Genomic DNA, 19,362 nt, shown 5'->3' with positions numbered 1-19,362 from the left:
TGCCCATCCTATAACCTTTCTATTTATAAAAAAAAATCCAGTGCAGAAAATAGTGAAATTCAGAGGAACATTTCTATTTTGTTTTAAGTTTACAAAAACTTATAAACTTTTATAGTCAAAGCTGATCAGACAACTCAAGGAGGTTAAAACCAAACTGTGTATATATTTTGAAAGAATGAATTCTATCAGTGCAGGGTACAGATAAAAAGTCCTTGACTGGTTTATTTCAGGTGCCAACATGTGTACCAAACTGTGCAGGGGACAGATAAAGAGAAAAAGTCCTTGACTGGTTTATTTCAGGTACCAACATAATAGCATAACATGCCAATCTATTTGAAAATTGCATGTAATGTCATGCTGCTGATAACATCGGCTTTAATATTTTCTGCTGTTAGTGTTATTGCAGAGTTTTTCTGTATACTTCTACTGTTGTTTGGTAGTCATAGCAATACAGCCTAGTCCAGATGTACATTTAAAGTAATAAATTGCTCTTATGACTACATACAGGTAGTTAACAATGTTATGTTGTTTGATGTTTCACAAAATACCATTCTATAATGTCTTTCTTTTCTCTAATACTTTCTATGCATCTCTAAGATAGCCCTACGCTTTGTACTTTTGTTTACCCTGCTGCCATGCAGGCAAGCTTTATAACTTCTTACCAGTCTTTTTGGGGCTGTGGAGCAAGTTGCTAAATAGTGATGAGCAAATCTGTCCCGTTTTCCTGGAAAATTTGTGAATCTGTGAAAAGATTTGTGAAAATGTGATTTTTTTTATGAATCTTTTTTTGACACATAGAAAATTTTTCCACAGCAAATTTTTGCACCTGTTTAGCAAAATAATCCGCATTTCCGGTGAAATGATGAAATTCCCCGCTAATCCATGCCTGGCGAAAAATTTTGCTCATCACTATTGTTAAATACAGCTGATCACTATACTTAATGACTGCCTTGAGTGGCATTTCAATCAGTGTAATAATGTGGAATTGAGAATTTAAGGAATGAAGTAAGGTAGCAAGAAAAATGTACGTAGTAGGACACCCACATCATGCCCCCATACCACCCCTTATGTTGTGTTGTGCCACAGTGGCACAAGCTGATTTTAGGAAAAATCTTGCATTTTAGGCAATAAACATGATATTTTGTACCTGTTTTGGTACTTGGTGCCCAACATCTGCTTAGTAAATCAGCCCTTTGTGTTAAAGCCTTACAGCCTAGCTGTGAAGCTATAAAACAATCTAAGCAATACAATCTAGCTTACTGAATGTCTCTTCATATCAAGCTTTTTAAATTTAAATCATTTCAACAGTTCAAGATGAAAAGATACACTTTATTTCATATGAAGAGCTTGTATTTATTCCAATTCTATAAGTTTATTGCATTTAAGGGTCCCTGAGCATACCTCTGTGAGTATGTTTTGTAGCTTCTTTAATATCTAGACTGTGTGGTGAGTATCAGTCTTGGGAGTAGAAATCCCAAATTGAAATATTAGCCCTGACATCCAGCTTGATTGTTACCTATTGATATTCAAGTGCGACACTTATTAGCTGCAGGTGGCTTTTTATTTTCTATCCCTGATGCATTAGGAAAGATGTACTAGATCACAATCTAACTATCTTAATACATTTGAACTGTTATTTCCAGTATTTTTTTCATTGCTTTTAAATTCTTTTTACTTTTGAACATCTGGAAAATATGAGAAGTGCTAACAAATTAAATTAACTAAGCAATAGCCTTTAAATTCATATGATTACTACAGACATATTTGATATGTTTACTGTAAAATAAATTAAGCATGTTTAGACCATTTAAACATTGGATTACTATAAAGTTCTCTGACATAATAAAGGCTATGCATGCATAGCTAGGCAAAGGGACATAGAAATAGTAATTTGCCTGTTATTAACTAATTTTCCCAGTGTTCCAAAAAATTACAGTTACAGCAGAAAGAAAGGGATGGACTTTGGCAATATTGCATAAGAAAAGTGATAGGTTTTGACAGTGGTGTTGATATGTTCTGAGAAGGAGAGAGAGGAGTCAAAGATCACCCCCAAACAAAGTGCCAGGTAAACATGGTTGATGAGCATGTCATCAATAGAGATAGTAAAGGAGTAGGACCAGGCTTAGGCAGAAAGTTCATTTTGTTAGGTTTAGAAGTGACATTGGTTCATCCTATTGGAGATTGCTAGAAGGCATTTAGAGATTTGAGTCTCAACTGAGTTTCAACTGTTAATGAGGGGGTCAAAAAATACATTTGGATATTATCAGCATACAGATGATACTTAAAGCCAAATGAGTGGATGAGATTTCCCAAAGACAGTGTGTAGAAGCAGAATAAAAATGGCCCAGGAGATGTGGTTTGTTTGCATAAGAGACAGTGAAGGATCGGTTAGAGAGGAAAGAATAGATCTAGGATGCAGCCTGATTATAGATGCCAATCAAAAGCAGAATTTGAAACAAGAGGGGTTGGTTGACCATATCAAATGCAGCCTATAGATCAAGCATAGTGATGAGTGAATCTGTCCCATTTAGATTTGCCGAAAAATTTGTGAATCTTGGAAAAGATTCTCGAAACAGCGAAAATGTCACATTTTTTTGATGTGCTGTCATTTTTTGTCACGTGGTGAATATGAAAAAAAATCTGCCACTTGCGAAACGCGGAATTTATCATCCAGGCAAATCCATGCCTGGATGATGATTTAGTCCATCACTAATCGAGAAGGATTAGTAAAGTGACCTTTGCCTTTGGCAACCTGAAGATCATTTGTAACTCTGCACAGTGCTGTCTTAGTAGAGTGCTCAGGGCAGAAACCAGATTGCAGTGGGTCCACCAGATTATGGGCATTAAAGGGGACCTGTCACCCTAAGAAATAACTCCAAATTCTTTTCTATCATGTTAGTTGAGCAAAATAATCTTCATTTACACTATATAGATAGTATAAATCTTGTTTCCTTCAGTCTTGGAACTATTCAATCACAGCAAGCAGGCAGCTGCCATTTTGTGGACACTGTTGGAGGACCAGATGCTCATTACCATGCACTGGCTACATAATTAGGTGATGGGGAGGGAGGGGAAAAGTGTGAAGTGCAGTGACATCTAGGATGTGCTGAATGGAAAGCTAAAGGTATCCACTCATTTGGCTTTAAGTATCATCTGTATGCTGACAATATCCAAATTTATTTTTTGACCCCCTCATTCTAAACCTAACAAAATGAACTTTCTGCCTAAGCCTGGTCCTACTCCTTTACTATCTCTATTGATGACATGCTCATCAACCATGTTTACCTGCCTAAGGCATAGAGGCGGGGCAGGCAATATATGATTGATAGCTGGGATTTTTAAATGTCTTTATAAAGGGTATGGATGTGTTATTTAAAAAAATTAATTTGGGTTTCATGTTTAACTTGAAAAGGACTTTTATTATTCAGCTTTTTATGTTTGGGTGACAGGTCCACTTTAAGAAAGTTAGTAATACAGGAGAATACAGTACATTCTAAAATTCTGGAGGCAAGCAGTAGAAGCAAGACAGGACAGGTACAGCATGGCGTTTTTAAGAATAGGCTTGTTTGAACAAAGAGGGGAGGATTCCAAAAGCCAGAGAAGAATTGAAAAGTTGAGTAAGAGCTAGAGTAAGTTCAGCAGCACAGTGTTAAAGCAGAGAAGAAGGCAAGAGAGCAAGTTGTGAGCGGAGATGAAAGGAGAAGCTGGGAGACTTTGGAGGCAGTTACAGGATTGAAAGAGCTAAGACATGCAGAAGGGGACTGAGGAAGGAGGAGCTGGTTTGTATTAGCAATCTGATTGCGAATGGACTCCACTTTGTTTTTGAAGAAATCAGCAAAGTCCAGGGGAGAGTGCCTAAAGTTAAGTTATTGAGTTGATGATGTTCATGCATACAGTCAGTAGAAATTAAATTGAATTTTGCCATTAACAGGTAGGTTGCAGTCCTACAGCTTCAGAGAATGACAGTAGCAGGTGGGTAAGTTCCTCAGACATGCATCAGTGAATCTTTAGGCATTTTGATGCAGTTCATAAATGTCAATTAGCAGTCTGTAGCGGCTCTCATTGTAGCTCTTACTTGTTAAACTTGTTCAGATCACTTGTAGAACAAATCACTTCAGAACACATCACACTTGCAAATGGTCACCCCCAGCAAATGCGCTACCCTAAGAATATCTTAATAATTATGGAGAAGAAGAGCTGGCAGTACTGCACACAGGTCTGGGTTATCACTACTGATTATAACAGGCTGATCACCCAACTGTGTCAGAGGAGGGAGTAGTGCAAGAGTGGAGATGAACCCTGAGATAAAGTGACTTACAGAGTTTTTTTATGGAGGAGTTTATGGGTGGGGGATGGTCATAAAATGTACAAAACTACAGCAAGAGCTAATAATTAGTAATGATCGAATGGATGATTATTTTGCGAAACTGGCGCAGCGGAAAAATGTGCTGCGCGACAAGTAGCAAATTTACCAATAAAAGTTTACAAATGCAGACAACAGGGCCACAGCAGTGATGGCAGTGAATGCAAGTAGCAAATTTACCAATAAAAGTGTATAAATGCAGACACCCCCCCCCCCCATAATGGATTCCTGGTTACTATAATTGGTGGGGGGTTGTCTATTAGTAATCAAATTATCTACATTGCAATGATCAAACGTGGAGTAGCTTCAGTTTCCCTGTTTGCCTCGTTAAACTTAATTAATGTCAGTAACTGCAGAGTATGCTGAACACAAGCCCTAAGCCCCAACTTACCTCATCTGCTGATTTTCAGTGGCAAGGAAAACCTGAAAACAGATACTTCCTGGATATGGACATTGCTTTGTATCATTGACAAACATAGATACATTGCTTCCCACTAATGTCCTCCTCTATGTCACTAATCAGCAGATTAAATGAAATGAATACAGAAACCTGTGCAAACTAGTGTAATTACAGAATGTATCATTCACAGCTATTCCTTATTTCTCTATACACAATTTTACTGCCATTTCTGTATACTTGTCCGCATACAGTAACTCCACAACAGAGCTTAATGTAAAAAGAAAAAAGTGTATGTAAAATTGTAAAATGATCAGTCAACATGTTATACTTTAATCCAGGATGTGTTAAATTTTAACAAACCTATTACCCTTTCCTACTACAGATGTTAAATTATCAGACCTAAAATTGGTAGGTTGGTATAGCACACAATTTTTAAATAATTTCATTCTATCACCCAGATAAGGGGGAGTTGAACTAAATCATAAATAGTGACCTGGCTTTAAGACTTTTAAATATTTAAAAAGTGTACATGGGATATGTGGTCAAACGTCCTTTCAAAGTCTAAAGATAAACATTGCCTGTCATCTATAATGCACCAAATTGATATACATCTTATAAGGTTGCTAATGTTGTGGATATTTTGCTGGCAAGCTTTCATACAAGTCAATGTTTCAAGCAATTATATATTATTTATTTTCTCAGTTTATTAAAAATTAGGGATTTTTAGTCTCATTGAAAATGAATAGAACAATATGATTCTTGCTGGTGTGCAGATTTTTTTTTTCCATGAACTATGCAAACTTGAGTATTAATTTCAAGTTTTCTTTTAAAAAAAGCTAGCATTTGATGAAAAAAACATGGAAAATCTCTTGCATTTTGTTCATTTTTTTTTGTGCCTATAAAATCACTATTTAACATTATAGGCCTCCAATTATTTGGGTTATTACCTTCAATCATTCCTTTTCTGAAGGACAATAGCACTGCAAACAATTGTTTAAATTGCACATATGATTTAAATATTAAAATAATACAGAACAATACATTTAAAATTCAGTAGGTCTCTCCTTCAGTACCTTATTTTTCTTAAAATGTTCAATGATTTTTAAAAGTTCCTTTTCTACTTAATAATTATTTTAAAACTTTGCATCATATTTATATCATTAAGAGTATCACACATAAACAGATTATTAATGTTTTCAGTGTCAAAGTCCTGATAAATCCTAAAACCTGTTATATAGCACATTCTTGCAGGAATAAAACAGCCACATTAATTGTTGCAAAAAATAGGAAAACTGTCAATTTTCTTACTTGACATCTTATACAGTTAACATTGAAAGATAAATCATTTAAAACAGATATGATTTGGTAAAATAAATATATATGTAAAGGTAGGCTTTTCTAGAGTAGAGAGTCACAAGGTTTAAAGCAGTTGGGCAGTACTTGGACCTTCCTTGTGGTAGGGCACATCCAGAACTGGAGGCCTTTGATCTTTCATGTAAACACAATGGATTATTGGATATCACCCTGAAAGGGGTCAACAGAACAGGAGTTGATTCTTTCTGAAAACCACAAGGCAAACCAAAATAGACCATTCAGGTGGCAGTTCAGTTGGCACATCATAGGGCCCAAACATGCTCTATATTTTGATGTGAACAGTTAAAGGTCTTTTGAGTCTATGGAAAGCCATTGGGTGAATATGTCCATATTATTCTGTAGGACTGTTCACAGCTTTTATAATAGGACTTTTTGCTTGCTCTATGTATTGCACAGGGGCTAAACTTGTAGAAGGTCCCGGTTTTGCTAACTCATGCAGCAAGGGTCAAAATATCTGGGGGGTGGGGGGATGTAGGCTAGTAAACAAATAGAAAAAATTTTAATGTAAGATTTGGGTCAGGGGTAGGGGAACATTCAGGTATAGCCACATAATTGAAAATAAAAGTTATTAAAGCTAGACTTGTCTGACTGCCAGAATTATATTTCCCTATAAAATTTGTCACATGACAAAGAATCAGAGTTGAGGGCTGATTCCTGCTAGAAGTAAATATTTTCCATGAATCTAATTGACCTTGTTTTTGGATCTTGTGGCTAAAAGTGCAAAAGATTACCCGTCTTCCACATGTTCACTTGCTTCTTGGTTCTTCCTGCAAAGATTTGCCAAGGAGTGGAGCTAGACCAGTTAAAGTCTACTTTTTGAATGCTGTCTTCTCCTCTAATTTAAAGGAGAACTAAAGCCTAACTAAAGAAGTAGGGCAGAAATGTTGTACATGTTTTGGGCTTCTGTGCCAGACCAAGGCAACCACAGCCCTTTATCAGGGAAGATCTGTGCCCCCACAGATGCCCAGTAGCTCCCTTTCTTCTTTTCTGTTGATTCCCTACACATTTTCTGTGCTGCTTTCAGTTACTGAGCTTAGGGACCAACTCACAATATACTGCATACAGTAAATAGAATATAAATGTAACAGTAAAAGGCTGATTAGTAATTTATTCAGGTTCACATTAAATGACAGATCTGAAACCAGGACAATTGCATGAGAATTGAATGATTAACCCCCCATAGAATCAGCTTATATGAGAGACATATCTCATTTTCTGCTTGATAATTTGCAACAACCCCTAAGCTCAGCTTCTCAATAGCTGCTCACATTGAGTATGTGCACTGTCCCGGACATTTGCAGGGGAGGGGGAATAGAATCCAAGATAGGAAGCTACTGTGACAACTGTAAATACCTATATCATTACTACTATAGAGATGCTGAAACTTTTAGCCTGTCCAGTCAGTTTATTATATAAAATATGGCATTTCTACCCATATTCATTTTTATGGTTTAGTTCTCCTTTAATATTGTCCTTATTCCAATACATGTATTTCCTAAAGTGCTTTACTCCATAAATGTTTTATTTAATTTATATTTAACATATACATTATATTTATTTAGTTGGTTTATCCCTTCACTTTATAAAAGTGAAAGTAAATATAGGGATCATATGTGCCACTATGTTGCTACTGGTGCCTAGCACATTATTTACATTCCTAAACACCTTTGATTTTGGTGCAGCTGCTTTGCATCTATTACTTGCAATATTAAATAAAGCTTATATATTTTACTATTTCTATTGTTTGTGTCATTATTATCATTTATACATCAGGGATTTTTTAAGTATCGGAATATTTTAAACCCTACATTGCATGTATTATTGAGACAGTGACATTTTCCTTTGATCCAGGAAGTCTCCTGCAAATTTTCTTATTAACACATTTAAGACAAACTAGGATTTCAGTGTATCTTATTTCAAGATATAATCCCCAGCTGTTCATAAATGTTACTGAATGTTACAACTGAAAAGGCCACAAGGAAGGAAAAAAAATAATACTAATGATTCATTGTCAAATCTCTTGGCCAGCTGGTAAGAAAAGTACCATTAATGAAGCATGATATTGCATGCTGCTTTCCCCCCACACAAGAAATAAGCTGCACCTTATGGTTTTTCCCAGTTTTTAACTTTTTCTATAGCAATGCAGATGAAATTTATGAATAAATACTTTCAGCAAATAACATATTTGAGCTTTATATATGCAATCAAAGTCTTATAATAGTGTTTTAAACAAGCTTTGCTTTGGCCTATTTTCTTATGAAACTTTATCTGGAGCTTGATATTGGACAATATAAAAAATCATTAACATTTAGTCACTCATTTTAATGTTATACATAATCTAGCATTTGATTTTACTTATACTGCTGGAGCCACTGTGCAGAAAATGGAATAAAATATATTATATATATATATACATATATACATTGGCATATATCATGGCATGAAGCACTATGGGTAAGCAGTATTCCTGCACCGTATACATGAATTCATAAGCATCACTGCACAATAAAAAGATTTTCATTTATCCAGACTTAACAGTCTCATTCAAGTGAACATTTCAAAGTCCAGTAACCACAGTTTTTTTCTGAGTTCTCTAGAGCCAGATGACCTATAGATGCCAAAGAATCCTCCAATGACAATCTTGTCTGCTTTGTTTACATGTGACTCTATATTTGTTGTTTCATATGAAATTTACAGTAACCTTAATCTATTAGATAACTGCAAGAGGAATGGCATATTGGTAGTAGGTATCATTTTCTTTGTAGAATTCCCTTGCATCTGAAATTAAGTTTCTACGGAGTATATGTCCCCTTTAATGCACTGGAATTTGGCAGGCATTATTTAGGAAAGAAAAATCAGTAGACTCTGATCACTGAAAAATGGTTTTGTTACGAAGTCACAAATGATATAGAGAATAAGTAATGACATCTAAATGATCACTTTTGCCTTCAAATATTTCTTGTATTGACTTTCTCATTGATCTTTTTCAGTACGTTAGCTTTATAACACAGGCAAAGTTTGGGAATGTATGGATAATACTTTCACTAGACCAGAGGAATCTAAATCATTGTAAGAGCAATGCTTATGAAAAAAATATGAGAAAATGAAATAAGGAAAGCATTTTTAAGGTATATGAATAATTGCAGCTTGTGAAAACGCTTCAAGAATAGTAGTGAGATTATGCAGCTGTATAACATGCTATAAATTACTTCAAGCAACTGATCAAAGCTCACATACTTGCCAAACCCAAACGGCTGGTGCTTCCATAAGCTAACTAATAAAAGTGCATTTCATATATATTAAAAGGCAGATGAAATACATTATAAACTGATTTTAAAGCAGATATATACTTTCGATAGGTAATGCTGCACCATGCAGATATTATTGTACTGTAACAGCATTTCTAAGGCTTAAAGGGACTGTAAACCCAAGCATAAGGCTTCCCCACTAAGTTTTCTATAGCAGTTGACAAAAAAGCGTATAAAATTCTACTTATTAAAATTGTCATTAGAAAAGCAAGAGAAATCACCAATGAAAAATTTGCTTACCAGCACTATATCAGTCATCTTGCTGTTATTTTATATAAAGAGATATTTTTTACTCTATAACTCTGTAATAAAATATGGAGCTAAAGGAGATACTTGTTCAGTGTTGGCTGAAATCTATTACTTCCATCTCCAGTTGATGTAAAATAAATACAAGGCCAGATTTACACAAATCAAGTAGGATTCTCGATGGAGGACTCTTTATTTTAATATGGTCCCTGGCTGTGGAGAGCTGGGAAAAAGTTTAACTGTTCAATTTGCTTTAGGGATACAACCCTGATGTTGCCGGACTACAGATCCCAGCATGATGTAACCTTAATAATAACTTTGATAACCTTATTCTCGAATTTGCCATCCAGCAATAACTGAGTAGATCCCAGATCCCAAAACATTAAGAATTCTGCCTTCTGCCTGTGTAAAAACTAAACCCAGTGTATTCTAAAGAGTTTATTTATTATCTGCTTTGATAATTTATGCCATGTTGTCCTATTTGAATTGCTGCCCCCATGACAACATAGCAGCTTATTTATATAAACTGTAGTATTGTTTCTGAAGCAAACATAACTAATGATGAGCAAATCCGTCCCCTTTCACTTTGCCAAAAAATGAATGAAACTGCTAAAAAATTAGCAAAACGGGGGAAAATTAGCATTGAAGTCAATAGCTGACAATTTTTTTACGTGCGTTAAGTTTTAGGCATAACATTTTTATGCGCAATTTTTTTTTCTTATTAAAGTCACTTTTCCCCACTTCAAATGCATTAAAGTCAAAGGGCATTTTTTTGCGGCAACATTTTTGTCTTGACAACTTTTTCTGTCTCGGCAACTTTTTTGTCTTGGCAACTATTTTGTCTTGGAGACATTTTTGTCTCTGCAAATTTTTGCTGCAGTTTCATGCAAAAATTAGTAGATGGCAAAATGCAGAACTTCATTTTGAATCCAATCATTTGTTCATCATTAAAAATAATGTTTTTGCCAGTGCAGGGTAACATATTGAAATGCAAATAAAACATTTTGCTTTTTGGTGCTAATTGTTCTTTAAGCCACCCCCTTAATAGAACAATTGACTGTATTGAACATATTTATATAGGGGCAGATTTACTAAACCTCTAACTTTTCTCATTTTTTTTAATTTTAAAATTCAAACAAACTCATTTCCACAAATGTCTGATATTACTAAAAAGTCTGAACTGGAAAAGTTTGTGCGGGAAAAAGTTGCAGTTCCCCAATGGCAACTTTTTCAAATTGTTGCACTGAAACCTTTAATTTTTCAAATTGCCCCTCAAAAAAAAACAGCACCAAATATCCGAAAACCCCTTTAGAAGCAAAGAAAGATCCTTCAGGAAAGGGAAGGGACACCTGCCATTGACGTGTACATGATGATCTTGGCAAATTTTAGCTGGATTTGGATTTTTAGCCATTTTGACAAATCTCTAAAAAGTGGCACTAAAATACTTTGCCTTATTATAGAGCAGTGTGATTTCTACTCTGAATTACCACCCTCATTTAGCTGTATTTATAAATAAAACTTTGACATACAGTACTGTTCAGCCCTAATGTCACTGAAATTTCATATGGGTGGGTGAATGCCTTTTAGGCAAATGAAAGAAAAATTCAACTATATTTTACTGCCTTTTAATAATATTGCCAAAGCCATTGAAAAGCTTTAGGAATAATTACATTTCAGTAACATGTTGCTACTATGAATGCATTTCTATTGCTACATGAAAAATACAAATTTTTGAAGCATTGTAAATAATTTAGACCAGTGCATTGAAAACCTATGAAGAACATTAAAGTAGCCAAAGTTTGATGATAATATACAATGTTTTTAATTTTTCTCAGCTCCCATTTAATAAAACAAACTACATCCCTCCAAATTTGTCAAATTTTTGCCCTCCATCACATTAAGTCCACTCAGTGCTCAGAATGTCATAGAAAGTTTAAATTTAATGTCATAATTGGCAGCTGTCTTTCTGGATAGCCAGAGCTGTGTGTGTATGGAGTATTTATGTAAATGGCTACATAGGTACATAAACGGAATAAACAAAGTGTGAACAATTTAAAACACACTTTATCGTTCCTAATTATTACTGCCGGCAAATCTTGGGATCATTATTTTACTGATTTACTACCACCATAACCCTCAGTCCATTGCCATAACGTAAGCTCTCATTTAGAAACATACGAGTGGCAGCTTTTTTGATAATTATCACAAATGACACATGAGGATGGTAATATTCTCAAGTTTCTGGTTGACAAATTACATATTTTTTTATAAACACAGAAATCGCTCCCACGGCCAATTTCCATGATTGTCACTAATGTGCTCTATAATAAGATCTGCATATTTGTATATATTTGTTTGTATAATATCCCCAGCATGGCTTGGTAACTGTCTGAGAGTGAAAGGATGGGTGTTGATTACAGTATAAGCAACCTTTAAGTTTTTGGTAAAAAGTCATCTAAATGCCTATAACAATTGAATTTCAAGCAGAATTTTTTTTCCTGATATTCTGACTCCCAGCAGATTCATTTGTTTGTCAAGGTTATTAAAGCAGTGGATATTTGCCCTCTTTGATGTATTGACTTATATTGAGTTTTGTCCTAGACTAAAGGTGGCCACACACGTGGCGACCGTCAGACCCGCCACTAACCTTCAGGGCTGAAACGGCAGATAAGGAGGTAGAAACAATAGGATTTCTACCTCCTTCTGCCGATTCAGCCCTGACTGCAGATTTTGCTCAGGCGCCTTCTATGGCGCCCGATCAAAATCTTTTGACCTGGCCAGCCTCCTGTGATACCGGTTGACTCGCCAACTTGCCATACACGTACCGAATATCATACGAAACGAGGTTTTGTACGATATTATCGGTGCGTGTATGGCCAGCTTAACATTTGGATGACACAAAATACTTATGCAGACCCACTGGGCATCTACAGTGCAATGCATTTCTTCCCCCTAAAGGATTTTCCAGCTATACTGATAACTTTTTTCTTTTTTTGTTGGTGGAATAGTTTTGGCACTATATAATGATCAGTAAGCTTTATATATGCATTTTCCAGAAAGTGAGAGCTAAAATTGTAGGTACATCTTAAGGCAAGAGTTCACAGTGTTCTTGGGCATGGGCTCTTATGCTCACAGGTTTTTCACAATTGAAGTTTTCATGAGTAGTGTCTGTTTGTTGTGTCTCTGTATGTAGAAACTTTCCTGCACAGTCAGAAAACATGTAGCAGACCATGACTAAATCTTTATTAGCATTTTCTTCTGATTTTCAGACCTTCTGCAATGTGAGTTTTTTTTGGTCAGCAGATTAAAGTTCACAGTCCAAATGAATAAAATGTCTGGTACCAGCCATTATCCCTCAGCCCATACAATGAGGAAAAAGCAAGCCTACGAATGTTGAAGGCATAAAGAGTCAATCACAATTTTATTGGTATATGCTCCAGACACTTAAGGGCAGATTTATTTGTATGTTTATATTTGTGTAATTTCATGTGTTTTTCTACCGTGAATAAACTCATTTTTTCTACTAATTAATTAAAAAAATCCAAATGTAAAAGCACAAATGAATAAAAACATGGAATGAATGTGAATAAGACTATAAAAAACAAAAAATACTTAATTTTTGTGTGATTACAAACAAAAAAGCCTCCAAAGCCTCTTAAATTAAATAAAGATTTTACAATTTGATTTTCAAGGACAGCTCCCATTGACTTGTACATGATAAAGTGGTGAGTATTTGTATTAAAGTTTTTTGTAGTTATTACACTTGATAAATAATGAAACATTTGTGTTTTAGAGTAATTATCTAAATACACAACAAAGTTTTTTTTTCGGGGAAATGAGCACTTCCTGAGTGCTTTTTTAATTACACAGTTGTACAAGGTAGGTAGGGTTGGGTGAAATGTCAGACAATGTCAGACAATTCAGAAGAGTTGTCTCACTCCAAATTTTGTCAGCTAAGAATAAAACATGGATATTAATACACTGCAGCATTCGGTAGCTTTCTGGGTTTTTTTGTGGTTTTCTTAATGCACCTAATGACAATCATGGTACCATTTCTAACTCTCCTAAACCTCAGAGGATAAAGATTACACCTGGTACTGAAGAGTAATCTGTTCAAAGGCATAAATATTTAAACTACAGTAAGGGGCAGATTTATCAAAACACGAGTTCGAATCCTGAATGGGAAAAATTCAGATTGGAAACGAAAATTTCTGAAGATCGCAAATATCACGAAAATGCTTACGAAAAAATTGTATTAGTCACGATAATATCGTATTGGCGATCCAAAAGTCATGGAATTTTCGTACCAAACCATTGCAAACAGCGGCAGAGCCTTTCCGAATTTTTCGCTCGGACGCTCAAAAAAATCTTGCGGACGCGCGACCAAATCGGCGAGAATACGCTCGGAGCGTTCGCATGAACGCTCCAGGCGTTCGGGTCTTTGTAAATCTCCCCCTTAGTGTGTGAATATATTTGAATAATATGCCTTGGAAAGTCTGTTTGCACCATTTAGTGTCCCACATCAGTAGAACTTGTCAGATATGTCTAGATATGTCTATATGAAAGCTTACTCTTATGAGTAGCATACTGTTCTAAACTGGGATCTGGGCAACAAAACAACCTGGAAGGCAGATGAGCAGCTAAGATCCTGGCCAAGACTCAGCAAGATACACTGCACCTCAAAAATTGCGCTGCAGTATGTCTCTTTTTGGCTTATTTCCAACACTGGAAAATGGCCAGCAATGGATATCGGCAGCTCACTGCAGCATTCATGAGTGATACTGCTTGTTTGCCTGCAGCTACAGAGATCAAAGTATTTGCAATAAAAGCCATTCTTAGCAAACCATTAATGGGCAGTGTTTTGCAGACTTTGGATTCCCCTAATAAAACAATGACCTTGAGATTTTTGTTAACTACCCTTAGTGAACCTTTACTCTGACCTGGACAAAGTTTGGGACAAATTCTGTGTATTACTGCATATTTTGATATTGCTGCTAACATTATCAATTTTAGTGCTACGTTTGTTTGAAACTTTGTTCTCCACTACGGAAATACTTGCAATATGTTTTATTTTAGCTATAGCTGTGATAATCTCTGCATGCTCACTAAATGCTTCTTTGAAACATCAGTTATCTGATTGACACTTAATTAACATCTCCAACCTTTCATTTGTGTTTCTTCTATTTTCCCTAGATGCTTAAATGGATGTAGCACTTTAATCGCTGCTAGCACAACTAAAAATAGCACGGACCGCAGTGAACTGAGGATTTAGCATCAAGCTGGTTTGCAGAAGGAAGGAACAAGTCAATTCTGCTTTTTTAAGTAAAAATATAGCTTACAGGTAAAAAGAAAGTTTGCATTTAATATGTGGACAGGTTGGCATGTCATTATTCTGATGATATAAATATTACAGAAATATTGTCACCTGCTGTATTGTTAAAAAAAAAAAAAAAGATTAGACAGGGTTGGATAACAGGGAGAGTGATTCAGTCTATCGCAAAATAGTATTTAAGAAACCCCTCCTCTTTTTTTGCATCTTTCTCTGTTCATTTGCAAATCAGTCTTTGTATAGCTAAGATTTTGCTCTTACGATTTCTCCACCCCCCCTTTGCTGTCACCCACTGTGCTGAATACTGCTTTTCTATCAACAGCAACCATCTCCTTGTGTCTGAGACTTGCTTATTAATCAGAAGCTTTGAAAGGAAACCAATCAGATAGTCTCACTGACTTCAATCCCTTGCTTGTCTGAGTTAAAATAATACTGGAAAGGGATCTTTAGATAAGAGCAGAATCAGCAGATGAGTTACTATACTATAGGTACGTGCATAATGCAGTAGCAACAGAACAGTCTGGATGTGAAGACAGATGTACATCTAGAAAACACCCAAGGTAAGAAATATGTTTATACTGTTTGGCATGTATTGGATGTAGCATATATACAATATATTTCAGTACATACATTAACTGCATGTAGTTTCAAAAAAACAATTCATGATATTTTTTAACATAAATAAACTATGTAAGTATATATATATATATATATATATACATAAAACATTGTAAAATATGATTTTTTGTTTCTTGAAATCATATACCTTTATGGATGTCAATACTGCAGAGATTATAGTTTAAATGATAGTTTGTCTAACACTGTTTGCTTTGGGGATATAGTTTATGTATTTTATTATTACTCCATAGTTTTATTGTTACATTATGTTATGGAACATATGTTTAACATGGATTATGTCTGAGCATTTATTAAATATTAATATCAGTGATGTATTCTTCCCAGTACACCAAAGAGTGTTGAAAGTGTATTGTTTAGACAGACTAATCTGTACAAGAAAATAATGTTTAAGAACAGCATACCTGAACCCTAGCAGAGTTGAATAGGTGTCAGGCATTTCTCCCACACCAGTCAACACAACCCATAGTTGCCATTGGAGATCAGTGTAACCTTTCTTAAGCTGTAAAAGGAAAGTTCAACAAAGAACATGTGAGCAGGCAGCAGGACGTGTAACTGACATTAAGAAATCAAAGGATTCAGCAAAATGCAATTACTTGATAAAGTGCCTTCCTTTTCTAGCAATATAAAATTGAATTGGTGTAATTGCATATTTCTTTTTACTGTGAAGGTCCCAAACAGCAAATGATGTATACCAGCTGTAAAGAAATCAATATTTCCTTAGATTGGAAAAGACTGTTGCCCGGCAGTATGCTATTTTATAGACTTATCTAAAACAATAAGTCACTGGGCTTAAATAAAGCATTGCTAAGCCCTATCTGTGTCTTTATTGTACAAACATTGTAAATTATATAATAGCGAATATTGTAATTTTTCTGAATTGAGTGGATTTATGGTTAATTAAGATGCAGTGCTGCAAGGTTTATTAGATGGGACAGTATTTTTAGAAACATGTAACTGGCCAGAAATAGAGAAATTTGATGTAATGTATCTTTATCTATTATCGTTTGAAAGTTCAGCTTCCCTTACTTAACCCCTATGCTTATCTGAAATATTTTGTTCATCACAATCTAACAGCAAAATTAAAAACAACAAATTATGAATGTGAAAGTTATTGCAACCCCCCTAAAAAAAACAAATATAAAATACAGTACGTATTTTTGCATCTTCAAAAAAGTTATCAGTAATCAGCAGTATGTATTTTCAATTTGGCTTTTTTGGCACAAGTGGAATAAATGTAATGCACAGCTATGATAGTGTGTGGAAGGACTACTAGATTGTAAGGTCCATTGAGACAAGGACAGGTGTAAATGATTGGACTGTGGACATTGTACATACTCTAAACTTAAAAGAAAAGTATATGTTTTAACCTGATTCACTGGCTACTGATCATTAACATGAATTCAATTCAGATGTATACATCTTTCTATCTATGTCTATTATATTCATTAATTATTTACCTGGCACCCAACAGAGACTCTCTATTTACATCATACCTTGTCACACACTAAGACATTTTAGGGTCAGTGTCTGACAAGCATCATTTTTAACTGGTGGGGGGAAATGAGGAAAGGATCATAAACATGTGAAAATGTGTCATAAAGGCATTTCCTTAAATAGAGTCCATCCTAGCACCCCAGTTTTGCAAAACAAGATTAACCCCTGTGCCACCCTTTTACAATTTCCCACAAAGTGTACAGATACATATTTGCCTGGTATTATGTGTGACACCATATTTTAATAGAAATCATCACTTCCCCTAGTGATTGTTGTGAAAGCATATATGGAAGTAAAACTGTAGAATAATTTTGCATAACAAAATAAGTTGGTAAAGTATACTTCCTGAAGGACTGATTATAATATCTCTGTGGAATTACAACTAGACTTCACATCTTTGCAACCTCATTAGCTTCACCTATTTTGTTTATTGTTTAACACTTCTCTCCCTGTTTCTATTTTTGCTGTCTTCCATATTTTCATGGATAATTATTTACCTCAAAATCCATCCTTGTACACCTTCCTTATAACTCCATAGCTCCTCAATACAAACATTCCAAGCTTAATTAGTAATTCTCCAGTGAGAATTAGTCATCTTGTTGTTTGTTAGCTAATATATTTAATCAAAATTCAGAGGTTTTAATAAAATGATGCTAGGGGTTTAAAGAGTTAGAGAAAAAATCTTTGAAGTCTTTGTCAACATTCATGTTAAATCAAGAACAGGCAGTCTGAGAAGGTAGGATTATCTTTGGGGGATGTTATGTGTAAAATGGGAAGCTGCTGACTGTAGAGGACTGAGAAAACTCACTCTATTGTGTAGTGTTGCCTTACAAATCAATCTCTATATGTGGTTGTTGGGCTTCAGCTCTCATCATGTGCTGAGTCTTGATAAAGTGATAGAGAATACTAGGAGTTCTAGTCTGGCAGCATTGGATGGAGCAATATTGCTATAAAGGGCATATGTTTTCTTAAAAAAAATAACTGAATAACACAATTTTACTTGGATTACTTTGCTGGTGGAAGATTAACAAACATCTTGTATATGGGTTATTTCCCAATTATTCAATGAAAGCCATCCTAACTAGCGATGCATCACTCCCCTTGCTCATCCTTCCAACATACCGGAATAACCATGACATTTGAGCGTAACAATATCATAAAACTTTAGTACTGTTTAGTTAAAAATATCTTGAAATATTAATATCAGATGCTTAAAGGTGACCTGTCACCCTAAGAAATTCTTTAAAATCCTTTTCTATCATGTTAGTTGAACAAAATAAACTTTACTTACACTATATAAATTATTTTTTTTTCTCTTCAGTCTTTGAATTTACACTCATTGCAAGCAGGTGCCATTTTGTGTACACTGTTATCACCTCAAATTCTTATGCAATGGAAAGTTAAAGTAATATATGATAGACAGCTCAGATTTTTAAATACATTTATAACAGGTATGGATGTTTTAATTAAAAAAAGAATTTGGGTTTCATGTTTCATTTTTAAAGGACTTTTAATATACAACTTTTTAAGTTTGGCTACTATTATACCAGACCAAGAAGAGTCATAGTATGCAAGGCAATTGTGATACAAATATACAGTAACTATTAATGTTTGTATATATAGTTTATATATGTGAGTGTATAGATAGGTCAGTATAGGTTTGTGTGTGCTGGGTTTACTTGGAAGGGTTGAACTTGATGGACTCTGGTCTTTTTTCAACCATATGTAACTATGTAACTATATTTAAACAGAGAATGCTAGATTTTCCTTGTAATATGGAATACAGAGAGTAGAATTCTATAGTGATATATAGTTTAGTTTATAGTGATATATCCAAGAACAATGCATTTAATAACATATTAGAGATCATGTAAAATGACAAGTAATTTGGAGTTGCAAATCGGCATTTTTTTTTTACCCAGCATTTTCTTGCCACATTGCATTACTGATGATTGTGTCCAATAACTCAAAACAAAATTTGATTGCGCAAATATCCATTAGGTGTCTGCTGAATTACAGGGTTCACATTGCAAATAATGGATTTTACCATTTAAAATGTTATTCTTGAATCAATAAATGTATATGTTTAGCTGTAATATTGGTGTGTAGGCAGCCATCTCAGCACACTGTGCCTGATTCTGAGCTTTCAGAAGGAGCCAGCACTACACACTAGAACTGCTTTCAGGTAACCTATTGTTTCTCCTACTCA

The 19,362-nt window shown here is 34.8% G+C and overlaps 1 protein-coding gene across 1 annotated transcript in view; it reads left to right on the top strand.

Moving 5' to 3' along the window:
- Positions 1-15,302: 15,302 nt before the first annotated feature.
- Positions 15,303-19,362, top strand: part of cdh9 (cadherin 9, type 2 (T1-cadherin)) — a 99,319-nt gene continuing 95,259 nt past the window's right edge. Inside the window, exon 1 of the mRNA XM_018094960.2 lies at positions 15,303-15,580. The gene's annotated coding sequence lies outside the window, so the exon portion shown is untranslated. The remainder of the gene's footprint in view (positions 15,581-19,362) is intronic.

This window comes from Xenopus tropicalis, chromosome 6 (genome assembly GCF_000004195.4).
Source record: "Xenopus tropicalis strain Nigerian chromosome 6, UCB_Xtro_10.0, whole genome shotgun sequence".
In the NCBI taxonomy this organism is placed as follows: Eukaryota; Metazoa; Chordata; class Amphibia; order Anura; family Pipidae; genus Xenopus; species Xenopus tropicalis.
This window is presented reverse-complemented; position numbering and strand designations above follow the sequence as displayed.